Here is a 12,561-nt window from a genome sequence, read left to right as displayed (position 1 = left end):
TTTTCTTCTCTGACTCTTTAGAGTAAATCTATTTTATCAATTTATTTTTGCTGAGGTTTTCTATGTCAGATGTATCTAGATAACTGCACAACAATACCATGATATTTTTCTGTTACCTTCTCCCAGGTGGTGCCTATACATTAAAGCCTATTTGTTTGAGAAACAGCATGGCCTAGTGGAAAGAACATGGGCTTGGGAGTCAGAGGTCATGGGTTCTAATCCTGGCTCCACCACGTATCAGCTGCGTGACTTGGAGTCACTAAACTTCTCTGTGCCTCAGTTACCTCATCTGTAAAATGAGGATTAAGACTGTGAGCCCCACGTGGGGACAACCTGATTACCTTGTATCTATCCCAGCTCTGCCACTTCTCAGCTGTGTAACTGTGGGCAAGTCATTTCACTACTCTGTGCCTCAGTGACCTCATCTGTAAGATGGGTATTAAGACTGTGAGCCTCACATGGAACAACCTGATTACCCTGTATCTCCCCCAGTGCTTAGAAGAGTGCTCTGCACATAGTGAGCGCTTAACAAATACCAACAATATTATCATTACCCCAGTGCTTAGAACAGTGCTTGGCACATAGTAAGTACTTAACAAATGCCATCATCATCATTATTGAGTTAAAAACACAGGACCCTTGTGGGTAAAGAGTAAGGCACTGCCATCTCCCACGTATCCCTCCCATATCATACCACACCACAGAGAAGCAACACAGCCTAGTGGAAATAGCCCGAGTCTTGGAGTCGGAGGACCTGGATTCTAATCACAGCTCTGCCAAGTGGCTGCTCCTTGACCTTGGGCAAGTCACTTAACTTCCCTGTGCCTAAGTTTCCCCATCTGAAATATGGGAATTAAATACCTATTTCATCTCCTTAGGCTGTGACATCCATATGGGTCAGGGGTTGTTGTCTGACCTGATTATCTTGTATTTGGCCCAGTGCTGAGTACAGTGCTTGGTACATAGTAAGCACTTAAATGCCTCAATGTTATTATTAGTAGCATTATTATCATTAGCCAATCCCAAACGAACAGTCCAGGGGGCAACCCTAGTTTATGCCAAGGCCTTTTGCTCTCTGAGGCTATATGAAAAAATTTCAAGGAACAGAATTTTCACTTAAACCAGAAGTAACCATCCTATAAAATTAAGTGTTCCTCTTAGCCATGGAGTCCCAGGACAAAATTAAGCCCAAACACTCCTTTCTCCACGATTCTTGAACATGGTCACAGTGAGATGGCATACAGGAGTTTGATGGGACCCTGTATTTCTGGATCCCAGCTTGATCGTTTTTCAAGTTTGGGATAAAAAACCAAGCCTACTCAGAAGATGAATGTGGAGAAACCCAAATGACTGCAAAGCTCTTGTAAAGCACTTCATCAAAGCTCAGTAACCATGAGGTACGGCATAGTTGTGATAAGGGCTTCAAATCAATTCAAAGATGAGTGAAAAGGTCAAATGGAAAATATCAAGGGTGATCATTTACTTTAACGGGGGGAGGCATTTGATTTCAGTCAGCTTATCGAATCGTCTATTTAACCTCAGAAGGCAGCAAATGCTAAGAACTAAAGTGGAAAAATGCTATTCATCCAGCTCCACATTTCTACTTACCCCTAGCTTCTCAACCGTTTGTCTTCTCCTCTGAAACTTTTCATGTGTTCATTCAGGGTGATGGAGTGGGTTCCTAAGGTGGGGAGAGAAGATGGAGGAGACCAAGTTGAAAGGTTTCTTTTGTTTTAGAAGTGGGGATAACATGCTTTTTAACTCCAATAAGCATTTCATGAAATTTTTGACAATTCTAAATGGATGAGGGTATAATGTTCCGACTGGTAATGGTCTAGGTAATTGAGAACAAGTTATAAAACCAAAAACTGCTTTGTTTGTTTTTTTTTTGCAAGGTTGTAAATGTTTCAAAAGTCTTGAGTAAACTCCCTGTTTTAAGGTTGAGGCAGAATGCATGCCTCATTTCTGAAGTAAGTACATCTACATCTTTGGCCAGATGCTGGATATGACAATAAAAAACTTAGGCAGACACTAGACTGGAACCTTCCACTTATTAAACATAAATGATTACATCTACTGTTAATTCATCATCATAAAGCAGCCTTATAGAAGATACTTCTCCATCTTTAGAACATATAGCAGGAAGATATATATCTTAACACTTCCCGGGGCCTTAATTTTGGGATCTGGACATTCCAAATTTCTAGACTAAAATTCTACCTCCCATTTTATGAGGAGCAGAAATCCAAAATTACCCAGAAATCAAGTGAGTGTAGAAACCTAAAGTGTTCTCAGAGCAATTCTAGTATTTGCTGTTTCTTATAATTGTAACAAAGTTCATTACGAACTCTGACCAGATCCAAGATCCATTTCCTACCACAGCTAATCAGAATTGCTCCAGAACCATAGGTGATTCACATTCAAGGGCTGCCCCACTGGGGACTTAGAGGAACAATAATTCCCTTGACAATCAGGAAAACGGAAGTAAAGTACACAGATGAGGAGGGAGAGTCAGTTTGAGGCTACACTCACATCGACCATACAGTTCTTTAATATAATGCTACTGTTGTTGAAGTGGATGCCTTAAATATTCTCCAGTGTGAAGTGTCAATAATGATGATGGTATTTATTAAGCATTGTGTGCCAAGCACTGTTCTAAGCTCTGGGCACTGTTTCTATCTACGCCAGTGCTTGGCAGAGAGCCCGGTATAGAGCCTGGTACAGAGTAAGTCCATAACAAATACCATAAAAAAAAAGAAGCATTCTATGTCTATTGATGCCAAAAACACAATAGTTACTGCAGAACAATGCTGTTTCCATCCAGTATTAAACTGCCATTTAGAATTCAAATAGCAGCTCTGGCTTTCTACTTTCTGCCAGTAAAAGGAAAAGAAAATGAAAGGATAGAGGAGTCTTGCTTTAATGTCTATTCAAAGCTAATGTGTGATGATTCAACCCTCCTTTCTAGGATTCTGGAAATGGTCTTTGGTCAATGGCCACTGTTAAGCACTCTGCTATATTCCTTTTAGACACCAATAGCTCACATAAATATGGGGAGGTAATGGAAGCAGTATTGTAACCCTTCCCTTTTAATCAATGTAAAATATGGAAGAATTCATTTGAATCCTGAATAAACTTCAGATCATAATTTTCACTTGTGACTCTAAGTAGTAAAACATTCATTAATAGTGGCAGCAACCAAACCCCTGATTATTGCCATTTTTATGGCATTGTTTTCAAACAAGTTTTAATGAGCTGAACTGAGGCCAGATTCATCTTCCTTAAGAACTCCTTATCTACTAAATACATTCGTAATTCTCAACATGCACAAACTTGCCAACCAAATGATCAAATCGTTGTTTACTATGTGACAAAATTAGCATAAGAGCATTAAGTTGAAACAGCTGGATATGATTCAAACACCTGCTTTGGCCTGAAGAATAAAAATAAGGGGAGAAATTCAGTAAGGAACACCAGCTAGACACTTAAAGGTCAAAACCTCATGTGGAGAAAAGACAACACCTCTTGGAGGTAGAGGGAGTAGATGACCAAAGCCATTATTACATTTGTAATTTTGACTTTTTCATAAATCTTCCAAGCGGGTACCACTGGACTCTTTTGAAAAAAAACAGGATCCTGGAAAGGCTATCACCAACAAAACCAGCATTGACTGATGAGGGGTGACTTTGGGGTATACAGTCCATGTAGCCCTGAGAATCTGTTTTCTCTAGCTGCCTGGAAGGGACCCAGCTAAGGGGATGTCCATCATTTGTGAATCCTGAAACCACAAAGTCCATCTCCTTTATTATGATTACTGGTGCCCCACAGCTACCTACCCTTCCCAATTTTCATAGTAATTTGGGTATATCAAGCAACGTAGCCCAGTGGAAAGTGTCTGGGCCAGGGAGTCAGATGACCTGGGTTCTAATCCCAGCACTTAGAACATAAAGACTTTAGAAATACCATCATTATTATTATTCCCAGCTCTGTCACTTGTCTGCTGTGGGATCTCGGGTTACTCTCTGTGCCACAGTATCCTCATTCATAAAATGGAGATTAAGACTGTGAGCCCTATGTGGGACAAGGATTCTGTCCAATCTGATTACTTTGTATGTCCCCTGCACTTTGTACAGGGCCTGGCACATAGTAAGCACTTAACAAATATAATAAAGGGAAAAAAAAGCAAGAAATAATTCATTCATTGCTTTCTTACATGTCAAAACCTGTTGCAAATGAGATGTGGTTAAAATGGAGGATTGGCTGGAAAACATGTGCCATTTCTGGACTCTGTTAACCACTGTCATTTTGATTTTTCTGAGAGTTCCGTTAGTGTTAGTGAACCTGCATTACTTACCATAGGAATATTATTCCTAGATGGCCCCATCTGCTTTGAGAATTCCAGCAAGGAAGAAAAAGAACATTTAAAAAGTACACAGAATTAGTTTGGTCCGTCTCGACTTAATTTGGGCCACATGATGTGAGAAACAGGTCCGTTGATTTTCCAGTCTGCCCAAATCACCATGATGGATTTGCTTAATTAAACTGATGTATGGTATTTGTTCTGATTCTCTTTTTAAAATCAAACCATCAGGTTTCTTCTGAAGGGACACAGATGTGGATAAGTTGTGCTTATTCAGCTTAATGTACTAACATATGACAGTGGTTGATAATGCTGCCAGTTTGCTGGGTTACAACAAAGAGTACTAACCTTGGTTTGCCAACCCATTGTTTGCAAATCAATTGAATTATACAATTGCGTGATCAAAGGCCAGACTCCTCTTATAGGCTCTGAGCTGAGTTGTAGCCATGTGATTCTGTCTGGGGGCTGGAAGGCTAAAGCCTTATGTGGCTCTGCGGAGAACAGTGTCCAGAGGCCAGGAACTGGTTCCCGCATATGGGCACGTCTAATCTGAAACTTCCCGGAAAAATACCTTCTTGTTTGCCATCTCCAAAGTGGCTTTCCCAACCTCCTCTGGCAATGGGTCCCAGCGCCCAACAACTCCTAGGCCTAGGGGGCCTATTTGTGTCGCCTCCTTTAGTCATTCATTCATTCATTCATTCATTCATTCATTCATTCATTCATATTTATTAGGCACTCACTCTGTGCAGAGCACTGTATTAAGCGCTTGAGAAACTACAATCCAAGAATAAACAGTGCCATTCCTTGCTCCCAACGAGCTCACAGCCTAGATGGGGGGAGACAGACATCAATACACATAAATAAAATTTCAGATATATACATAAGTGCAGTGGGGCTGGGGGCGGGGAAGAGCAAAGGGAGCAGGTCGGGCAATGCAGAAGGGAGTGGGAGATGAGGATAAGTGGGGCTTAGTCTGGGAAGGCCTCTTGAAGGAGATGTGCCTTCAATAAGATTTTGAAGGGGGGAGAGTCACTGTCTGTCGGATATGGGAGGGAGGGTGTTCCAGGCCAGAGGCGGGTTGGTGGTGAGACAGGCGAGACCAGGGTCCAGTGAGAAGGCTAGCACTAGAGGAATGAAACATGGGGGCTGGGCTATAGAAAGAGAGCAGTGAGGTGAGCTAGGGAGGGGGCAAGGTGGTGGACTGCTTTAGAGCCAATGACGAGGAGTTTTTCTATGATACTGAGCTGGGTAGGCAATCACTGGGGATTTTAGAAGAGGGGAGTGATATGTCCTGAACGTTACTGTAGAAAGATCATCCGGGCAAAGGAGTGAAATATGGACCAGAGTGGAGAGAGACAGGAGGTGCGGGGGTCAGCAAGTAGGGTGATGCAGTAATCTAGGTGGGATACGATGAGTGGCTGTATTAATGTGGTAGCGTTCTATTTCTTATGGGAGCTAAGACAAAGCAAACGGTTTTCCTTCTCCTTTTGGAAGCAGTAGGGTTCCTCTTTGCAGAGAGAATCTCTGCTAGGTTTCAGTTGCTGAGCAGGAGCCCAGAGCCCTATCAGAGTGGACAACACAGCTGTGACTGCCTAGTCTCAATGGAAACAGAAAATTCTGCCAGCAAAGAATTGCTAATGGCTGTCAGTTTCCTGATGTTTTCCCCTCTTTTTCAGGCTAAATATCTTCACATCTTTTAGTCATTCTTTTTAGAGTCTAGCCCTTTCCTTTTCTGAAACCGGCAACAACATATCAAGCTTTATTCAACTGGGTTAAAAATATTGACAAGGATGTTGCTGAGAGCTCAACAAGGGAAAATCCCTTGAGCAGCCTATTTGGAGTCTAGCCCCAGAGGAAAAACAACCAACCCCCTCAATTCCTTCATGGACATCTCTAAACCCAAAATGAAGAAGAAATAGGCACTGATCTGATTACAAATAAAAAAGACCCCGGACTTTTCTGTATCCTCTCAACTCAACCTCTGCCCATCAAAACCTTGGGTGTGCCTTCCATGGTTCTGCAGTTTGGACAATTTGTTAAACTTGGCACTGACTGAGAACAAACTCCCGCCTCTTCTTAGATCAAAGGGATGGAGAGGCTAGTGTATAGTTTGTGTGTGTATGCGGACTGAGGATGGAAACATTCTAAACAATTTTTTATTTGTTTTCAATTAGTTTCCATGGACATGAGAAGGATTGCCACTCAATATTTATTACTATCCTAACTGAATGGTGCCCTAATACACTAATCCCCCAATTAATGAAAACAAAAATATATTTTAAGAAACAACAGAGCGGGACATCTGATGCTGAGGTTGAAATTCATCCTGAGCACTAACATCACAGTCTTAAGCTGCCAGTTAGCATGGGGCCAGAAATGCAGTAAAGAGTAGACCTCTGTGTCCATGGAGTGTCAGATGTTCCAGCAAAAAGCCTACCCGCATCTTTGAGGGATCACAAACTTCTGTGGTTGATTTTGCCCTCTCCTTTGTTCTCTGGTGCAGACTCTCTTGTGTGGGAAAATGGGCCAGGTACTCTTTACAATTATATATTTAATGTCTGTCTCCCCCTGTAGCTCACATGGACTGGGAACACATCTACCAACTCTGGTATACTGTTCTCTCAAGGGCTTAATACAGTGCTCTCCACACAATTACAGCTCAATAAATACGATGGATTGATGTCCTTGGGGCCATGGCAGCTAGGAGACATTCCAGCCATTTCCCCTTCCAACCTGTCTCGTTGTTTTCTCCTTGTGGAGTTGGGGAAGCCTTGGGATACACCAAAGATCTGCTCCAGTGATGCATTCCCCACTTTCACTCCCTCTCTCCCTGGCGCTGCCCTGAGCCAATCCACTGGTTTCGGAGCTGCTGTTTCCTTCCCCATTCCCAGACTCTGTGGGTCACCTCCCCTTGCTGAGGTGGAGAACTCAGAATCAGGACTGTTACCAGTCCAATGCAGTCTCCTGGATTTCATCCATCTGCCAGATATGAACACATCTTCTTACACTGGATGTTACGGAGCTTTGTGTTGCCACATCAGGGTAGGACCTGGCTGGTTGAATAGACCTCAAAAAACTGCATGATTCTGAGAAGGAAAGAGACCCCATCTAAAGGAACTGAAGATCTTTATTAAGGTTTGAGTACAGCTGACAAGATTTTATCTTAAACATGCCTACCCTGCCTTCTGTGTGGTACTGATTGCTTGCTCTTTGGTGATAAAAGTAAGTGTCCCTTAAGTTGGTTCTGTCTATCAGATAGACCGGATTAAGAACAACAGAATAGGAATTCCCACTCAACAGCTGTTTGGTTTGAAATCTCCCAAATTCTCATTTTTGTAGTCACTTATTCCTTTCTTTAAAATTACATCAAATCAACTTTGAATTAATTTCAATGTATCTTATCTTCCAGAATTTACTAAAATATGTTTATTACACCTGGGTCACAATAGGCAAACCCAATAGCACACGTTTATCTCCTCTGATGGCAAAAATGATATCACATTCATTATATCAGTCAACAAATTCAGGATTTGCTAGTATCAATCATATTAATTGAGGGCTTACTGCATGCAGAACACTGTCCTAAGCACTTGGGAGAGGACAATATAACAGAGTTGGTAGGCACAGATACTTTTAAGACAGTTCTTCACAGAAGGACAGAAAAGGACTGCTTTTTTTTTGAGCAGGCATAAACTTGCATCAGTTGGGTCTTCTGAAGAGACTGAAAAGTCACTCAATTGACAGTTGCTTCCTGGGGACACTAGTTAGTGCTCCCCAGCTCCCGGCCATACCTTTCCCAACTTCTTATCAATGACTAATAAAATATTAATGATGGTATTTGTTAAGTGCTTACTATCTGCCAAGAATTGTTCTAAGCTCTGGAGTAGATAAAAGGTAATCAAATTGTCCCATGTGGAGCTCACAGTCTTCATCCCCATTTTACATATGAGATAACTGAGGCACAGAGAAGTGAAGTGACCTGCCCAAAGTCACACAGCTGAGAAGTGGCAGAGCCGGAATTAGAACTCATAACCTCTGACTCCCAAGCCCCTGCTCTTGCCTCTAAGCCACACTGCTTCTGTAACGCACGGATCGGGCTGGTGGAATGGAAAAACCCACAGTGCAGCCTGTCAATAGGGTGGAGAAGCGTTTCTCAGGGCTCCAAAGCCGTTGAGCTTGACTGCCCAGTGCAAACCCGATGAATATTGGGTTGGCACAACACTGGGTTTTCCTCAAGCAGTTTCCAAGAAAGGATTTTTCTAATGAAAACTTTTTTCCCCAAAACATACTTGCGGACATGGCTGTTATTAGAGAAGCAATGGACTGGAGAAGAAATCTGCACTCAATGCATAAAACAGAGAACAGGTTACACATTTAAGCTCCTTGACTTCCAAATGCATTCCAATCAGCTACATAAAGACTTAGGAAATATCTTGCATGTACTGTCTGTTTTGGAATCCAAGAAGAAATGGAGGCTAAACGTAGTTCTCCTGAATTTGCAGGTTCATTTAAAAACTATTGCTAGCATTTGTTCCACTGCTGCTCACAATCTCCTGGTGTTGTCTCCAAATGGTAACCTTTAGTCACTGCCTGAAATGAACAAACCCATTCAACAGTGAAACTCAGCATCACAATTCATTACCAAAATCTACCAAAAAAAAAAAAAAAGCACTGTGCTAAACACCGAATACTTCAAAGAGAAAATGTAGGCAAGATCATTAAAGTTGCAGATCCATTTTTGTTCCTGTTAGGTCAGACCAGCTACCGCAGGCAAAGTTAACTTGGACCCATGGAAATCAGTGAAGCCTGTTGGAGGCCCACTGAACCATGAAAAATTTGGTTAAATACCAAATCTGAATTCTCAAGATTTTGGAGGTGGTCATGGAAAGCAACCTTCCTTCTTTCTCTTGTTACTTTCGGCATTCAGACCTAGATCCCACAATGAACCATGAACTATTTGCAGGGGGAGACCAGGGGGAGTCCAGAAGAATCTCTATAGAAGCCTCTAGCCGGCACTGACAAGCACTCTCTTCAGGAGTCATGTGTCCAAAACAATGCATGGGGTTATTACTCAGTGCCAAGCACTGCTCTAAACACTGGGGTAGATAAAAGATCATCAGGTCAGACACAGCCCGTCCCATATGGGGTTCACAGTCTAAGGAGGAGCAAGAACAGTTACTGAATCCGTATTTTACAGATGAGGAAACTGATGCAATGAAAAGTTCAGTGACTTGCCCAAGGTCACACAGCAGGCAAAATGGCAGAGCTGAGATTAGAACCCAGGTCCTCTGGCTCCCAGTCCCGTGCTCTTTCTGGCATCTGAAGGATAGCATTTTAATGACCCTCTATTGAACTGTAAAGCTAGTTGAGGGCAAGGACTGCCCTTTTTGCTTCCGTAGCATTCGCCTGTGCCCTTAGTACCATATCCCACACATATTGATCAGGATAGAGTCTTCCACTAGGAATGGCAGATATGTCTGGGTTCTGAGGTTAAGGGCCAAGGATCTGCATGCCAGTCTCACTCCCTATTCCCTTCATTTATCTTCCCATTAGGGACCGGAATGCAACAAGCAAGAAGGCAGAACCGGGAAGGGAACCCAGAATCCCAGGGGAGTGCACTTTCTACTGGGCCCAGAACAGGCCTCTGCCTATAGATGGGGCTCGATAAATACTAGTGACTGTTGGGTATCTGAATAATGTTCCATTAGATTGGGAGCTCCTCGAGGGTGGCATACTCTCCGGAGCACTCTAAGCTGCATAAACCCTTCAGCCAACTTTTCTGAACTAATTTATACTAGAACTTCAACACTTTTGCAGAAATGACTATTCACTTGTATATTTCAGTTGCTTGCGTGTCTTAGTGGAAAGATCCTGGGCTTGGACGTCAGAGGTCATGGGTTCTAATCCCGGCTCTGCCACTTGTCAGCTGTGTGACCTTGGGGAAGCCACTTAACTTCTCTGTGCCTCAGTAACCTCACCTGTAAAATGGGGGTGAAGACTGTGAGTCCCACGTGAGACAACCTGATTACCTTGTATCTAGTCCAGTGCTCAGAACAGTACTTGGCACATAGTAAGCACTTAATACCAACATTATTTCTATTATTATTTTGACTATTCTAGTTATCACTATTTTTTATGTCGGTCAAAGTGGGTCTTCCCTATTGAAGTGTAAGCTCCCTATGGGAAGGGAATGGGTCAGTTCTTTACTTTCCTCTTCTTAAGCACATGGTAATGTCCTACCCTAAGTAGGAGCTCAATAATACCCCTACTTAAAGCAGCACTCCGCAAACAGTACTTGTTCAGCAACTAACCACATGGTGACTACAGCTGCTTATGGTGATTCAGAATCACAGACAGTGTACATTTAAAAAGTTTAGGACTCTCCACAGTGCATCTTTTAAAATCTGTGGGAATATCGAGTTCTATATCTTTGACTGCTTTTAATTTCACACCTCTGTATTTATATATTTCTCAAATAATTTCAAGTTTAAATTTCATCACAATTTGTGTTTATCACTGTTAGATTTTTCTCATCCTCATACTGGAGAATACATTCATTTAACCTATTCCTTCAAGCACAAGAGTTTTTTGTGAAACATTGTTTGACTAGTTTGTTCTCCCCGTCTTTAGAGGACTTAACACTTGGATGAAGCAGCATGGCTTAGAGAATAAAGCATGGATTCAGGAGTCAGAAGGTCATGGGTTCTAATCCCAGCTCCACCACTTGTCTGCCATTTGACCTTGGGGAAGTCACGCCACCTCTCTGTGCCTCAGTTACCTCATCTGTAAAATGGGGATTGAGACTGGGACCCCCATGTGGGACAGGGACTGTGTCCAGCGTGATTTGCCGCCTCACACAGAGTAAGCACTTAACAAAATACCACAATCATTATTATTATTAATAAGTTCAACAGAAGGTGATATCAAAAAGAAATTGACTAGCTGGTGATGGAAAATGGTTATCAAGAGAGGCTTCACATCCTCTAAAGTGGGAAGAGAAAGAAAGGACCAGGAATGTTTTCCAGAACCTTCCGATCCTAAGAATCTTCAGTTTAAGAAACATGGGCTCCAAATTTAGCACGAGACAAAGCTGTGAATGCTGAAAACACCAGAAAGTTCAAGAAATTTGGGCTACATTAATAGTTAAGAGGTCTAGGATGAGCTACTAAGGGGTAGTTAGGGATGTTCACTAACCACGTCCAAGCATCTCATAGCCACTGTCATGGGCAGAATAGTCTCTCCCTCAATAATAGCATTGAGTCTGCTTTTAATCTTGATCAGAGCAGGTGGTAAACATATGGATAGTCTTGTTTGATTAAAAAAAAAACCAATAATGGCATGAGCTACACATCCATCTGTTGTGCTGATAAACTTGGGTTTGACTCACTAATCATGTTGTACAATTGTGGTCATTTTAATAAAAGTTCCGCCATTCACCATGGTATCACGCAAATGTTTAACCATTTTCCAACACTATAAGAATCTCCTTAAACGATAAAAGCTGGGGACCCTTCTTGGAGAGCCCTGTGGTTAATGGCTTGCACTTCTTTCTCTTTTAGCTAGTTCAACTATTGTCTGGCAATGACTTTTTCATCTGTTTTTGCCTCGGGTGGGTGCTGAAGGGTCCAGAACTGACCGGCTGCCTAGCTCTAGCCAATTAATTAACATCAACAATAACAACAAGCCACAACAAAACCCAGGTCAACTTTTCAAAGCACCGCTTTCGGGTCACTCCAATGGAAACTTCAACTGGGCATTTAAAGTGGACAGACGTGACTTTAACAAACTGTGGTTGATTATTTGGTAATGAGTAACTTGGCAATTGATCTGCAGAAGCAGCTGTATCTGCCAGGTTGGAGTTTTGTACTTGTCATAAGTACACACCCGCTTTACTAATGGTCCCTAATATGCTGCACTTTAAAAATCAATCCTTGACTTCTTTACTCAACAATTATTTATAAAACAGCTCGCCGACAAAAGTGAACGTTTTCCCAGATACAATATTATTAAGAGCTTCTGCAGGCAATTGATTAATTAGCACATTTCTATCTCCTCCAGGAAGTGAAATTTTAGACAGCTTCACTGTACAAATAAATTGACACCTTTCCTATTTTAAACCTTTCTAGAAATCCAGAAGACAATTCCCTGAGGGAAGGAAAGAAATGTTATGTCTTTTCACTAAGGCAAAAGGCAAAATAGGT

At 42.0% G+C, this 12,561-nt stretch overlaps 1 long non-coding RNA gene across 1 annotated transcript in view; it reads right to left on the bottom strand.

Moving 5' to 3' along the window:
• Positions 1-1,603: 1,603 nt before the first annotated feature.
• Positions 1,604-12,561, bottom strand: part of LOC114815659 — a 121,191-nt gene continuing 110,233 nt past the window's right edge. The window contains exon 3 of the long non-coding RNA XR_003763460.1: positions 1,604-1,681. This is a non-coding gene — a long non-coding RNA (uncharacterized LOC114815659). The remainder of the gene's footprint in view (positions 1,682-12,561) is intronic.

Source organism: Ornithorhynchus anatinus, chromosome 12 (genome assembly GCF_004115215.2).
Source record: "Ornithorhynchus anatinus isolate Pmale09 chromosome 12, mOrnAna1.pri.v4, whole genome shotgun sequence".
Lineage (NCBI taxonomy): Eukaryota > Metazoa > Chordata > Mammalia > Monotremata > Ornithorhynchidae > Ornithorhynchus > Ornithorhynchus anatinus.
Note: the sequence above shows the minus strand (reverse complement) of the source record. Positions and strands in the feature narration are given on the sequence as shown.